At 56.1% G+C, this 12,375-nt stretch overlaps 1 protein-coding gene and 16 non-coding genes across 17 annotated transcripts in view; 16 read left to right on the forward strand and 1 right to left on the reverse strand.

Moving 5' to 3' along the window:
- The window catches only part of DNAJC5B (DnaJ heat shock protein family (Hsp40) member C5 beta), a 40,722-nt gene that overhangs the window by 16,812 nt on the left and 11,535 nt on the right, over positions 1-12,375 (reverse strand). The gene's annotated exons all lie outside the window — the stretch shown is intronic.
- On the forward strand, positions 384-471 carry TRNAY-GUA. The gene is given in 2 exon segments: positions 384-420; positions 436-471. It is a non-coding gene; the product is annotated as a tRNA-Tyr (tRNA).
- TRNAA-AGC lies at positions 802-874 on the forward strand. Its single transcript has one exon. It is a non-coding gene; the product is annotated as a tRNA-Ala (tRNA).
- Positions 1,578-1,665, forward strand: TRNAY-GUA. Its single transcript is given in 2 exon segments — positions 1,578-1,614; positions 1,630-1,665. It is a non-coding gene; the product is annotated as a tRNA-Tyr (tRNA).
- Positions 3,799-3,871, forward strand: TRNAA-AGC. Its single transcript has one exon. It is a non-coding gene; the product is annotated as a tRNA-Ala (tRNA).
- On the forward strand, positions 4,596-4,683 carry TRNAY-GUA. Its single transcript is given in 2 exon segments — positions 4,596-4,632; positions 4,648-4,683. It is a non-coding gene; the product is annotated as a tRNA-Tyr (tRNA).
- Positions 5,014-5,086, forward strand: TRNAA-AGC. The gene has a single exon. It is a non-coding gene; the product is annotated as a tRNA-Ala (tRNA).
- On the forward strand, positions 5,819-5,906 carry TRNAY-GUA. Its single transcript is given in 2 exon segments — positions 5,819-5,855; positions 5,871-5,906. It is a non-coding gene; the product is annotated as a tRNA-Tyr (tRNA).
- Positions 6,237-6,309, forward strand: TRNAA-AGC. Its single transcript has one exon. It is a non-coding gene; the product is annotated as a tRNA-Ala (tRNA).
- TRNAY-GUA lies at positions 7,013-7,100 on the forward strand. Its single transcript is given in 2 exon segments — positions 7,013-7,049; positions 7,065-7,100. It is a non-coding gene; the product is annotated as a tRNA-Tyr (tRNA).
- On the forward strand, positions 7,431-7,503 carry TRNAA-AGC. Its single transcript has one exon. It is a non-coding gene; the product is annotated as a tRNA-Ala (tRNA).
- TRNAY-GUA lies at positions 8,228-8,315 on the forward strand. The gene is given in 2 exon segments: positions 8,228-8,264; positions 8,280-8,315. It is a non-coding gene; the product is annotated as a tRNA-Tyr (tRNA).
- On the forward strand, positions 8,646-8,718 carry TRNAA-AGC. The gene has a single exon. It is a non-coding gene; the product is annotated as a tRNA-Ala (tRNA).
- TRNAY-GUA lies at positions 9,422-9,509 on the forward strand. The gene is given in 2 exon segments: positions 9,422-9,458; positions 9,474-9,509. It is a non-coding gene; the product is annotated as a tRNA-Tyr (tRNA).
- On the forward strand, positions 10,646-10,733 carry TRNAY-GUA. Its single transcript is given in 2 exon segments — positions 10,646-10,682; positions 10,698-10,733. It is a non-coding gene; the product is annotated as a tRNA-Tyr (tRNA).
- Positions 11,064-11,136, forward strand: TRNAA-AGC. The gene has a single exon. It is a non-coding gene; the product is annotated as a tRNA-Ala (tRNA).
- Positions 11,861-11,948, forward strand: TRNAY-GUA. The gene is given in 2 exon segments: positions 11,861-11,897; positions 11,913-11,948. It is a non-coding gene; the product is annotated as a tRNA-Tyr (tRNA).

A 12,375-nucleotide genomic window follows, 5' to 3' on the forward strand; every position in this document is an offset into this window, starting at 1 on the left:
GGTTCAGAGGGCCTGCACATGTTTCCTCATCTTGTAGGAGCAGGTTACGGAGTCAAGGAATTTCTGTCCATTTGCCTGGAACTTGATGGGAGAGCAAAAGGCAGCCCAGTGAAAGTGAATCAAGGGAAGCTGAGGAAGAACTTGAGAAGGACTTTTTGGCACTGAGGAGAGACCAGGTGCAGATGACATCCCAGGAGGTTGTGGGTCTTTTCTCTCTTGGGATTTGGAAGATTTGACAGGCGAAAGGCTTGAGCAAGAAGGTGACTTCGGAGCCGAGGCTGTTTGAGTCAGGCTGTTGGAATGGAGGCATCGTGCTGCGCTGCAGCTCGGGCAGTGTTGGATGAGCGTGTGACGGGCGAGGTCCCGGGCAGTGCCCCATGATTCCTTCGATAGCTCAGCTGGTAGAGCGGAGGACTGTAGGCTCCTTGCACGGCCATCCTTAGGTCGCTGGTTCAACTCCGGCTCGAAGGAGTGCCCTTTTGGCTCGGGAACTCACCCTGCGGCACCGCTGCCTTTTGGCCCTGCCCGGCTGGCTCCCCTTCAGGGCCTGCTCAGCCTTCAGCTCCTGCCCTTGCTGGGGAACACGAACCAGCCAAGGCAGTTCTGGTGAACCCTGGGCAGGGGATGGTGGCACCTGAGCGCTATCAGGTCTTGTCAGGGGTCACCACCAGCAGCAAAGGGATTCTGAGGTTGGGAATGTGGTGCCGGGTCGATGGGAGACCCAGGCTTTGGTTGCCAGAGAGGCTGGGTCAGGGCTGTGTGCCTGCGAGGGGAGAGGACCTCAGGGCAAGGCCATGTGCTGGGGAATTAGCTCAAGTGGTAGAGCGCTCGCTTAGCATGTGAGAGGCAGCGGGATCGATGCCCGCATTCTCCAGAGCTTTTCATTCCTTTGATAGGGGTTCTGGGGAGGTGATGGTGTGCCCAGGTTTTACAGAGCAGGATGACAGCCGCGACTGCAATAAAAGTAGTAGGGGCAGCTTAACAGAGGAATTGATTTTCTCCTTCTTGGCTTGACAGTCGTCAAATGTCATCTCCAGCACTGTGTCCAGGTTTGGGCTTCCTCGTGGAGGAAAGACATGAATGAAATGGGGCAACGTTACTGTAGGGACACTGAAATTACCACCAGGGAATGGAGGACTTTCTCCTTGCGGATGGCCTCAGGACAGCGGTCATGTTCCGCTTGGAGATAGAGAGGTTCAGAGGGCCTGCACATTGTTTCTCATCTTGTAGGAGCAGGTTACGGAGTCAAGGAATTTCTGTCCATTTGCCTGGAACTTGATCGGAGGGCAAAAGGCAGCCCAGGGAAAGTGAATCAAGGGAAGCTGAGGAAGAACTTCAGGAAGGTGTTTTTGGCGCTGAGGAGAGACCAGGTGCAGATGACATCCCAGGAGGTTGTGGGTCTTTTCTCTCTTGGGATTTGGAAGATTTGACAGGCGAAAGGCTTGAGCAAGAAGGAGACTTCGGAGCCGAGGCTGTTTGAGTCAGGCTGTTGGAATGGAGGCATCGTGCTGCGTTGCAGCACGGGCAGTGTTGGATGAGTGTGTGACGGGCGAGGTCCCGGGCAGTGCCCCATGATTCCTTCGATAGCTCAGCTGGTAGAGCGGAGGACTGTAGGCTCCTTGCACGGCCATCCTTAGGTCGCTGGTTCAACTCCGGCTCGAAGGAGTGCCCTTTTGGCTCGGGAACTCACCCTGGGGCACCGCTGCCTTTTGGCCCTGCCCGGCTGGCTCCCCTTCAGGGCCTGCTCAGCCTTCAGCTCCTGCCCTTGCTGGGGAACACGAACCAGCCAAGGCAGTTCTGGTGAACCCTGGGCAGGGGATGGTGGTACTTGAGCGCCACCAGGTCTTGTCAGGGGTCACCACCAGCAGCAAAGGGATTCTATGGTTGGGACAGCGGTGCCAGGTCGATGGGAGACCCAGGCTTTGGTTGCCAGAGAGGCTGGGTCAGGGCTGTGTGCCTGCAAGGGGAGAGGACCTCAGGGCAAGGCCATGTGCTGGGGAATTAGCTCAAGTGGCAGAGAGCTCGCTTAGCATGTGAGAGGCAGCGGGATCGATGCCCGCATTCTCCAGAGCTTTTCATTCCCATTCAGTGGGTACTGGGCCCTTTGCTGGGGGGGTCTCTGTCGTCACGGGATATGATGATGTACCCAGGTTAAGTGGAGGAGGACAGTATCCAAGGATTTGTCGAGAACAGTATGGGCAGTCTACCAGAGGAATTGATCTTCTCCCTCTTTGCTTGAAAGTCGTCAAATGTCATCTCCAGCACTGTCTCGAACTTTGAGCACCCCACGGAGGAAAGATGTGATTGAAATGGGGCAACGTCACTGCAGGGACACCGAAAATACCACCAGGGAATGGAGGACTTTCTCCTTGCGGATGGTCTCAGGGCAGTGGTCATGTTCCGCTTGGACATAGAGAGGTTCAGAGGGCCTGCACATGTTTCCTCATCTTGTAGGAGCAGGTTACGGAGTCAAGGAATTTCTGTCCATTTGCCTGGAACTTGATGGGAGGGCAAAAGGCAGCCCAGTGAAAGTGAATCAAGAGAAGCTGAGGAAGAACTTCAGGAAGGTGTTTTTGGCGCTGAGGAGAGACCAGGTGCAGATGACATCCCAGGAGGTTGTGGGTCTTTTCTCTCTTGGGATTTGGAAGATCTGACAGGCGAAAGGCTTGAGCAAGAAGGAGACTTCGGAGCCGAGGCTGTTTGAGTCAGGCTGTTGGAATGGAGGCATCGTGCTGCGCTGCAGCTCGGGCAGTGTTGGATGAGTGTGTGATGGGCGAGGTCCCGGGCAGTGCCCCATGATTGACCAGCAGGTCGAAGGAGGTGATCCTGCCCCTCTAGTCTGCTCTTGTGAGACCTCACTTGGAGTACTGTGTACAGTTCTGGTGTCCTCAACATAAAAAGGACATGGAGCTGTTGGAGCGAGTCCAGAGGAGGGCCACGAGGATGATAAGAGGGCTGGAGCACCTCCCGTATGAAGACAGGCTGAGAGAGTTGGGGCTCTTCAGCCTGGAGAAGAGAAGGCTGCGTGGAGACCTCATAGCAGCCTTCCAGTATCTGAAGGGGGTCTACAAGGATGCTGGGGAGGACCTCTTCCTTAGGGACTGTAGTGGTAGGACAAGGGGTAATGGTTTCAAACTTAAACAGGGGAAGTTTAGACTAGATATAAGGAAGAAGTTCTTTACAGTGAGGGTGGTGAAGCACTGGAATGGGTTGCCCAGGGAGGTTGTGGATGCTCCATCCCTGGCGGTGTTCAAGGCCAGGTTGGACAGAGCCTTGAACCACATGGTTTAGGGCAAGGTGTCCCTGCCCATGGCAGGGGGGTTGGAACTAGATGATCTTAAGGTCCTTTCCAACCCTTACGATTCTATGATTCTATGATTCCCTCGATAGCTCAGCTGGTAGAGCGGAGGACTGTAGGCTCCTTGCACGGCCATCCTTAGGTCGCTGGTTCAACTGCGGCTCGAAGGAGTGCCCTTTTGGCTCGGGAACTCACCCTGGGGCACCGCTGCCTTTTGGCCCTGCCCGGCTGGCTCCCCTTCATGGCCTGCACAGCCTTCAGCTCCTGCCCTTGCTGGGGAACACGAACCAGCCAAGGCAGTACTGGTGAACCCTGGGCAGGGGAAGGTAGTACTTGAGCACCATCAGGTCTTGTCAGGGGTCACCACCAGCAGCAAAGGGATTCTGAGGTTGGGAATGTGGTGCCGGGTCGATGGGAGACCCAGGCTTTGATTGCCAGAGAGGCTGGGTCAGGGCCGTGTGCCTGCGAGGGGAGAGGACCTCAGGGCAAGGCCATGTGCTGGGGAATTAGCTCAAGTGGTAGAGCGCTCGCTTAGCATGTGAGAGGCAGCGGGATCGATGCCCGCATTCTCCAGAGCTTTTCATTCCTTTGACGGGGGTTCTCTGCCCTTTGCTGGGGGTTCTGGGGAGGTGATGGTGTGCCCAGGTTTTACAGAGCAGGATGACAGCCGCGACTGCAATAAAAGTAGTAGGGGCAGCTTAACAGAGGAATTGATTTTCTCCTTCTTGGCTTGACAGTCGTCAAATGTCATCTCCAGCACTGTGTCCAGGTTTGGGCTTCCTCGTGGAGGAAAGACATGAATGAAATGGGGCAACGTTACTGCAGGGACACTGAAATTACCACCAGGGAATGGAGGACTTTCTCCTTGCGGATGGCCTCAGGACAGCGGTCATGTTCCGCTTGGAGATAGAGAGGTTCAGAGGGCTTGCACATTGTTTCTCGTCTTGTAGGAGCAGGTTACGGAGTCAAGGAATTTCTGTCCATTTGCCTGGAACTTGATGGGAGGGCAAAAGGCAGCCCAGGGAAAGTGAATCAAGGGAAGCTGAGGAAGAACTTCAGGAAGGTGTTTTTGGCGCTGAGGAGAGACCAGGTGCAGATGACATCCCAGGAGGTTGTGGGTCTTTTCTCTCTTGGGATTTGGAAGATCTGACAGGCGAAAGGCTTGAGCAAGAAGGAGACTTCGGAGCCGAGGCTGTTTGAGTCAGGCTGTTGGAATGGAGGCATTGTGCTGCGCTGCAGCTCGGGCAGTGTTGGATGAGCGTGTGATGGGCGCGGTCCCTGGCAGTGCCCCATGATTCCTTCGATAGCTCAGCTGGTAGAGCGGAGGACTGTAGGCTCCTTGCACGGCCATCCTTAGGTCGCTGGTTCAACTCCGGCTCGAAGGAGTGCCCTTTTGGCTCGGGAACTCACCCTGCGGCACCGCTGCCTTTTGGCCCTGCCCGGCTGGCTCCCCTTCAGGGCCTGCTCAGCCTTCAGCTCCTGCCCTTGCTGGGGAACACGAACCAGCCAAGGCAGTTCTGGTGAACCCTGGGCAGGGGATGGTGGTACTTGAGCGCCACCAGGTCTTGTCAGGGGTCACCACCAGCAGCAAAGGGATTCTGTGGTTGGGACAGTGGTGCCAGGTCGATGGGAGACCCAGGCTTTGGTTGCCGGAGAGGCTGAGTCAGGGCTGTGTGCCTGCGAGGGGAAAGGACCTCAGGGCAAGGCCATGTGCTGGGGAATTAGCTCAAGTGGTAGAGCGCTCGCTTAGCATGTGAGAGGCAGCGGGATCGATGCCCGCATTCTCCAGAGCTTTTCATTCCCATTCAGTGGGTTACTGGGCCCTTTGCTGGGGGGTCTCTGTCGTCACGGGATATGATGATGTACCCAGGTTAAGTGGAGGAGGACAGTATCCAAGGATTTGTCGAGAACAGTATGGGCAGTCTACCAGAGGAATTGATCTTCTCCCTCTTTGCTTGAAAGTCGTCAAATGTCATCTCCAGCACTGTCTCGAACTTTGAGCACCCCACAGAGGAAAGATGTGATTGAAATGGGGCAACGTCACTGCAGGGACACTGAAAATACCACCAGGGAATGGAGGACTTTCTCCTTGCGGATGGCCTCAGGACAATGGTCATGTTCCGCTTGGACATAGAGAGGTTCAGAGGGCCTGCACATGTTTCCTCATCTTGTAGGAGCAGGTTACGGAGTCAAGGAATTTCTGTCCATTTGCCTGGAACTTGATGGGAGAGCAAAAGGCAGCCCAGTGAAAGTGAATCAAGGGAAGCTGAGGAAGAACTTGAGAAGGACTTTTTGGCACTGAGGAGAGACCAGGTGCAGATGACATCCCAGGAGGTTGTGGGTCTTTTCTCTCTTGGGATTTGGAAGATTTGACAGGCGAAAGGCTTGAGCAAGAAGGTGACTTCGGAGCCGAGGCTGTTTGAGTCAGGCTGTTGGAATGGAGGCATCGTGCTGCGCTGCAGCTCGGGCAGTGTTGGATGAGCGTGTGACGGGCGAGGTCCCGGGCAGTGCCCCATGATTCCTTCGATAGCTCAGCTGGTAGAGCGGAGGACTGTAGGCTCCTTGCACGGCCATCCTTAGGTCGCTGGTTCAACTCCGGCTCGAAGGAGTGCCCTTTTGGCTCGGGAACTCACCCTGCGGCACCGCTGCCTTTTGGCCCTGCCCGGCTGGCTCCCCTTCAGGGCCTGCTCAGCCTTCAGCTCCTGCCCTTGCTGGGGAACACGAACCAGCCAAGGCAGTTCTGGTGAACCCTGGGCAGGGGATGGTGGCACCTGAGCGCTATCAGGTCTTGTCAGGGGTCACCACCAGCAGCAAAGGGATTCTGAGGTTGGGAATGTGGTGCCGGGTCGATGGGAGACCCAGGCTTTGGTTGCCAGAGAGGCTGGGTCAGGGCTGTGTGCCTGCGAGGGGAGAGGACCTCAGGGCAAGGCCATGTGCTGGGGAATTAGCTCAAGTGGTAGAGCGCTCGCTTAGCATGTGAGAGGCAGCGGGATCGATGCCCGCATTCTCCAGAGCTTTTCATTCCTTTGATAGGGGTTCTGGGGAGGTGATGGTGTGCCCAGGTTTTACAGAGCAGGATGACAGCCGCGACTGCAATAAAAGTAGTAGGGGCAGCTTAACAGAGGAATTGATTTTCTCCTTCTTGGCTTGACAGTCGTCAAATGTCATCTCCAGCACTGTGTCCAGGTTTGGGCTTCCTCGTGGAGGAAAGACATGAATGAAATGGGGCAACGTTACTGTAGGGACACTGAAATTACCACCAGGGAATGGAGGACTTTCTCCTTGCGGATGGCCTCAGGACAGCGGTCATGTTCCGCTTGGAGATAGAGAGGTTCAGAGGGCCTGCACATTGTTTCTCATCTTGTAGGAGCAGGTTACGGAGTCAAGGAATTTCTGTCCATTTGCCTGGAACTTGATCGGAGGGCAAAAGGCAGCCCAGGGAAAGTGAATCAAGGGAAGCTGAGGAAGAACTTCAGGAAGGTGTTTTTGGCGCTGAGGAGAGACCAGGTGCAGATGACATCCCAGGAGGTTGTGGGTCTTTTCTCTCTTGGGATTTGGAAGATTTGACAGGCGAAAGGCTTGAGCAAGAAGGAGACTTCGGAGCCGAGGCTGTTTGAGTCAGGCTGTTGGAATGGAGGCATCGTGCTGCGTTGCAGCACGGGCAGTGTTGGATGAGTGTGTGACGGGCGAGGTCCCGGGCAGTGCCCCATGATTCCTTCGATAGCTCAGCTGGTAGAGCGGAGGACTGTAGGCTCCTTGCACGGCCATCCTTAGGTCGCTGGTTCAACTCCGGCTCGAAGGAGTGCCCTTTTGGCTCGGGAACTCACCCTGGGGCACCGCTGCCTTTTGGCCCTGCCCGGCTGGCTCCCCTTCAGGGCCTGCTCAGCCTTCAGCTCCTGCCCTTGCTGGGGAACACGAACCAGCCAAGGCAGTTCTGGTGAACCCTGGGCAGGGGATGGTGGCACCTGAGCGCTATCAGGTCTTGTCAGGGGTCACCACCAGCAGCAAAGGGATTCTGAGGTTGGGAATGTGGTGCCGGGTCGATGGGAGACCCAGGCTTTGGTTGCCAGAGAGGCTGGGTCAGGGCTGTGTGCCTGCGAGGGGAGAGGACCTCAGGGCAAGGCCATGTGCTGGGGAATTAGCTCAAGTGGTAGAGCGCTCGCTTAGCATGTGAGAGGCAGCGGGATCGATGCCCGCATTCTCCAGAGCTTTTCATTCCTTTGACGGGGGTTCTCTGCCCTTTGCTGGGGATTCTGGGGAGGTGATGGTGTGCCCAGGTTTTACAGAGCAGGATGACAGCCGCGACTGCATTAAAAGTAGTAGGGGCAGCTTAACAGAGGAATTGATTTTCTCCTTCTTGGCTTGACAGTCATCAAATGTCATCTCCAGCACTGTGTCCAGGTTTGGGCTTCCTCGTGGAGGAAAGACATGAATGAAATGGGGCAACGTTACTGCAGGGACACTGAAATTACCACCAGGGAATGGAGGACTTTCTCCTTGCGGATGGCCTCAGGACAGCGGTCATGTTCCGCTTGGAGATAGAGAGGTTCAGAGGGCTTGCACATTGTTTCTCATCTTGTAGGAGCAGGTTACGGAGTCAAGGAATTTCTGTCCATTTGCCTGGAACTTGATGGGAGGGCAAAAGGCAGCCCAGGGAAAGTGAATCAAGGGAAGCTGAGGAAGAACTTCAGGAAGGTGTTTTTGGCACTGAGGAGAGACCAGGTGCAGATGACATCCCAGGAGGTTGTGGGTCTTTTCTCTCTTGGGATTTGGAAGATCTGACAGGCGAAAGGCTTGAGCAAGAAGGAGACTTCGGAGCCGAGGCTGTTTGAGTCAGGCTGTTGGAATGGAGGCATCGTGCTGCGTTGCAGCACGGGCAGCGTTGGATGAGCGTGTGACGGGCGAGGTCCCGGGCAGTGCCCCATGATTCCTTCGATAGCTCAGCTGGTAGAGCGGAGGACTGTAGGCTCCTTGCACGGCCATCCTTAGGTCGCTGGTTCAACTCCGGCTCGAAGGAGTGCCCTTTTGGCTCGGAAACTCACCCTGCGGCACCGCTGCCTTTTGGCCCTGCCCGGCTGGCTCCCCTTCAGGGCCTGCTCAGCCTTCAGCTCCTGCCCTTGCTGGGGAACACGAACCAGCCAAGGCAGTTCTGGTGAACCCTGGGCAGGGGATGGTGGCACCTGAGCACTATCAGGTCTTGTCAGGGGTCACCACCAGCAGCAAAGGGATTCTGAGGTTGGGAATGTGGTGCCGGGTCGATGGGAGACCCAGGCTTTGGTTGCCAGAGAGGCTGGGTCAGGGCTGTGTGCCTGCGAGGGGAGAGGACCTCAGGGCAAGGCCATGTGCTGGGGAATTAGCTCAAGTGGTAGAGCGCTCGCTTAGCATGTGAGAGGCAGCGGGATCGATGCCCGCATTCTCCAGAGCTTTTCATTCCTTTGATAGGGGTTCTGGGGAGGTGATGGTGTGCCCAGGTTTTACAGAGCAGGATGACAGCCGCGACTGCAATAAAAGTAGTAGGGGCAGCTTAACAGAGGAATTGATTTTCTCCTTCTTGGCTTGACAGTCGTCAAATGTCATCTCCAGCACTGTGTCCAGGTTTGGGCTTCCTCGTGGAGGAAAGACATGAATGAAATGGGGCAACGTTACTGTAGGGACACTGAAATTACCACCAGGGAATGGAGGACTTTCTCCTTGCGGATGGCCTCAGGACAGCGGTCATGTTCCGCTTGGAGATAGAGAGGTTCAGAGGGCCTGCACATTGTTTCTCATCTTGTAGGAGCAGGTTACGGAGTCAAGGAATTTCTGTCCATTTGCCTGGAACTTGATCGGAGGGCAAAAGGCAGCCCAGGGAAAGTGAATCAAGGGAAGCTGAGGAAGAACTTCAGGAAGGTGTTTTTGGCGCTGAGGAGAGACCAGGTGCAGATGACATCCCAGGAGGTTGTGGGTCTTTTCTCTCTTGGGATTTGGAAGATTTGACAGGCGAAAGGCTTGAGCAAGAAGGAGACTTCGGAGCCGAGGCTGTTTGAGTCAGGCTGTTGGAATGGAGGCATCGTGCTGCGTTGCAGCACGGGCAGTGTTGGATGAGTGTGTGACGGGCGAGGTCCCGGGCAGTGCCCCATGATTCCTTCGATAGCTCAGCTGGTAGAGCGGAGGACTGTAGGCTCCTTGCACGGCCATCCTTAGGTCGCTGGTTCAACTCCGGCTCGAAGGAGTGCCCTTTTGGCTCGGGAACTCACCCTGGGGCACCGCTGCCTTTTGGCCCTGCCCGGCTGGCTCCCCTTCAGGGCCTGCTCAGCCTTCAGCTCCTGCCCTTGCTGGGGAACACGAACCAGCCAAGGCAGTTCTGGTGAACCCTGGGCAGGGGATGGTGGTACTTGAGCGCCACCAGGTCTTGTCAGGGGTCACCACCAGCAGCAAAGGGATTCTATGGTTGGGACAGCGGTGCCAGGTCGATGGGAGACCCAGGCTTTGGTTGCCAGAGAGGCTGGGTCAGGGCTGTGTGCCTGCAAGGGGAGAGGACCTCAGGGCAAGGCCATGTGCTGGGGAATTAGCTCAAGTGGCAGAGAGCTCGCTTAGCATGTGAGAGGCAGCGGGATCGATGCCCGCATTCTCCAGAGCTTTTCATTCCCATTCAGTGGGTACTGGGCCCTTTGCTGGGGGGGTCTCTGTCGTCACGGGATATGATGATGTACCCAGGTTAAGTGGAGGAGGACAGTATCCAAGGATTTGTCGAGAACAGTATGGGCAGTCTACCAGAGGAATTGATCTTCTCCCTCTTTGCTTGAAAGTCGTCAAATGTCATCTCCAGCACTGTCTCGAACTTTGAGCACCCCACGGAGGAAAGATGTGATTGAAATGGGGCAACGTCACTGCAGGGACACCGAAAATACCACCAGGGAATGGAGGACTTTCTCCTTGCGGATGGTCTCAGGGCAGTGGTCATGTTCCGCTTGGACATAGAGAGGTTCAGAGGGCCTGCACATGTTTCCTCATCTTGTAGGAGCAGGTTACGGAGTCAAGGAATTTCTGTCCATTTGCCTGGAACTTGATGGGAGGGCAAAAGGCAGCCCAGTGAAAGTGAATCAAGAGAAGCTGAGGAAGAACTTCAGGAAGGTGTTTTTGGCGCTGAGGAGAGACCAGGTGCAGATGACATCCCAGGAGGTTGTGGGTCTTTTCTCTCTTGGGATTTGGAAGATCTGACAGGCGAAAGGCTTGAGCAAGAAGGAGACTTCGGAGCCGAGGCTGTTTGAGTCAGGCTGTTGGAATGGAGGCATCGTGCTGCGCTGCAGCTCGGGCAGTGTTGGATGAGCGTGTGACGGGCGAGGTCCCGGGCAGTGCCCCATGATTCCTTCGATAGCTCAGCTGGTAGAGCGGAGGACTGTAGGCTCCTTGCACGGCCATCCTTAGGTCGCTGGTTCAACTCCGGCTCGAAGGAGTGCCCTTTTGGCTCGGGAACTCACCCTGGGGCACCGCTGCCTTTTGGCCCTGCCCGGCTGGCTCCCCTTCAGGGCCTGCTCAGCCTTCAGCTCCTGCCCTTGCTGGGGAACACGAACCAGCCAAGGCAGTTCTGGTGAACCCTGGGCAGGGGATGGTGGCACCTGAGCGCTATCAGGTCTTGTCAGGGGTCACCACCAGCAGCAAAGGGATTCTGAGGTTGGGAATGTGGTGCCGGGTCGATGGGAGACCCAGGCTTTGGTTGCCAGAGAGGCTGGGTCAGGGCTGTGTGCCTGCGAGGGGAGAGGACCTCAGGGCAAGGCCATGTGCTGGGGAATTAGCTCAAGTGGTAGAGCGCTCGCTTAGCATGTGAGAGGCAGCGGGATCGATGCCCGCATTCTCCAGAGCTTTTCATTCCTTTGACGGGGGTTCTCTGCCCTTTGCTGGGGGTTCTGGGGAGGTGATGGTGTGCCCAGGTTTTACAGAGCAGGATGACAGCCGCGACTGCATTAAAAGTAGTAGGGGCAGCTTAACAGAGGAATTGATTTTCTCCTTCTTGGCTTGACAGTCATCAAATGTCATCTCCAGCACTGTGTCCAGGTTTGGGCTTCCTCGTGGAGGAAAGACATGAATGAAATGGGGCAACGTTACTGTAGGGACACTGAAATTACCACCAGGGAATGGAGGACTTTCTCCTTGCGGATGGCCTCAGGACAGCGGTCATGTTCCGCTTGGAGATAGAGAGGTTCAGAGGGCTTGCACATTGTTTCTCATCTTGTAGGAGCAGGTTACGGAGTCAAGGAATTTCTGTCCATTTGCCTGGAACTTGATGGGAGGGCAAAAGGCAGCCCAGGGAAAGTGAATCAAGGGAAGCTGAGGAAGAACTTCAGGAAGGTGTTTTTGGCGCTGAGGAGAGACCAGGTGCAGATGACATCCCAGGAGGTTGTGGGTCTTTTCTCTCTTGGGATTTGGAAGATCTGACAGGCGAAAGGCTTGAGCAAGAAGGAGACTTCGGAGCCGAGGCTGTTTGAGTCAGGCTGTTGGAATGGAGGCATCGTGCTGCGCTGCAGCACGGGCAGTGTTGGATGAGTGTGTGACGGGCGAGGTCCCGGGCAGTGCCCCATGATTCCTTCGATAGCTCAGCTGGTAGAGCGGAGGACTGTAGGCTCCTTGCACGGCCATCCTTAGGTCGCTGGTTCAACTCCGGCTCGAAGGAGTGCCCTTTTGGCTCGGGAACTCACCCTGCGGCACCGCTGCCTTTTGGCCCTGCCCGGCTGGCTCCCCTTCAGGGCCTGCTCAGCCTTCAGCTCCTGCCCTTGCTGGGGAACACGAACCAGCCAAGGCAGTTCTGGTGAACCCTGGGCAGGGGATGGTGGTACTTGAGCGCCACCAGGTCTTGTCAGGGGTCACCACCAGCAGCAAAGGGATTCTATGGTTGGGACAGTGGTGCCAGGTCGATGGGAGACCCAGGCTTTGGTTGCCGGAGAGGCTGGGTCAGGGCTGTGTGCCTGCGAGGGGAGAGGACCTCAGGGCAAGGCCATGTGCTGGGGAATTAGCTCAAGTGGCAGAGAGCTCGCTTAGCATGTGAGAGGCAGCGGGATCGATGCCCGCATTCTCCAGAGCTTTTCATTCCCATTCAGTGG

The sequence above is a fragment of the Strigops habroptila genome, chromosome 1 (assembly GCF_004027225.2).
Source record: "Strigops habroptila isolate Jane chromosome 1, bStrHab1.2.pri, whole genome shotgun sequence".
Lineage (NCBI taxonomy): Eukaryota > Metazoa > Chordata > Aves > Psittaciformes > Psittacidae > Strigops > Strigops habroptila.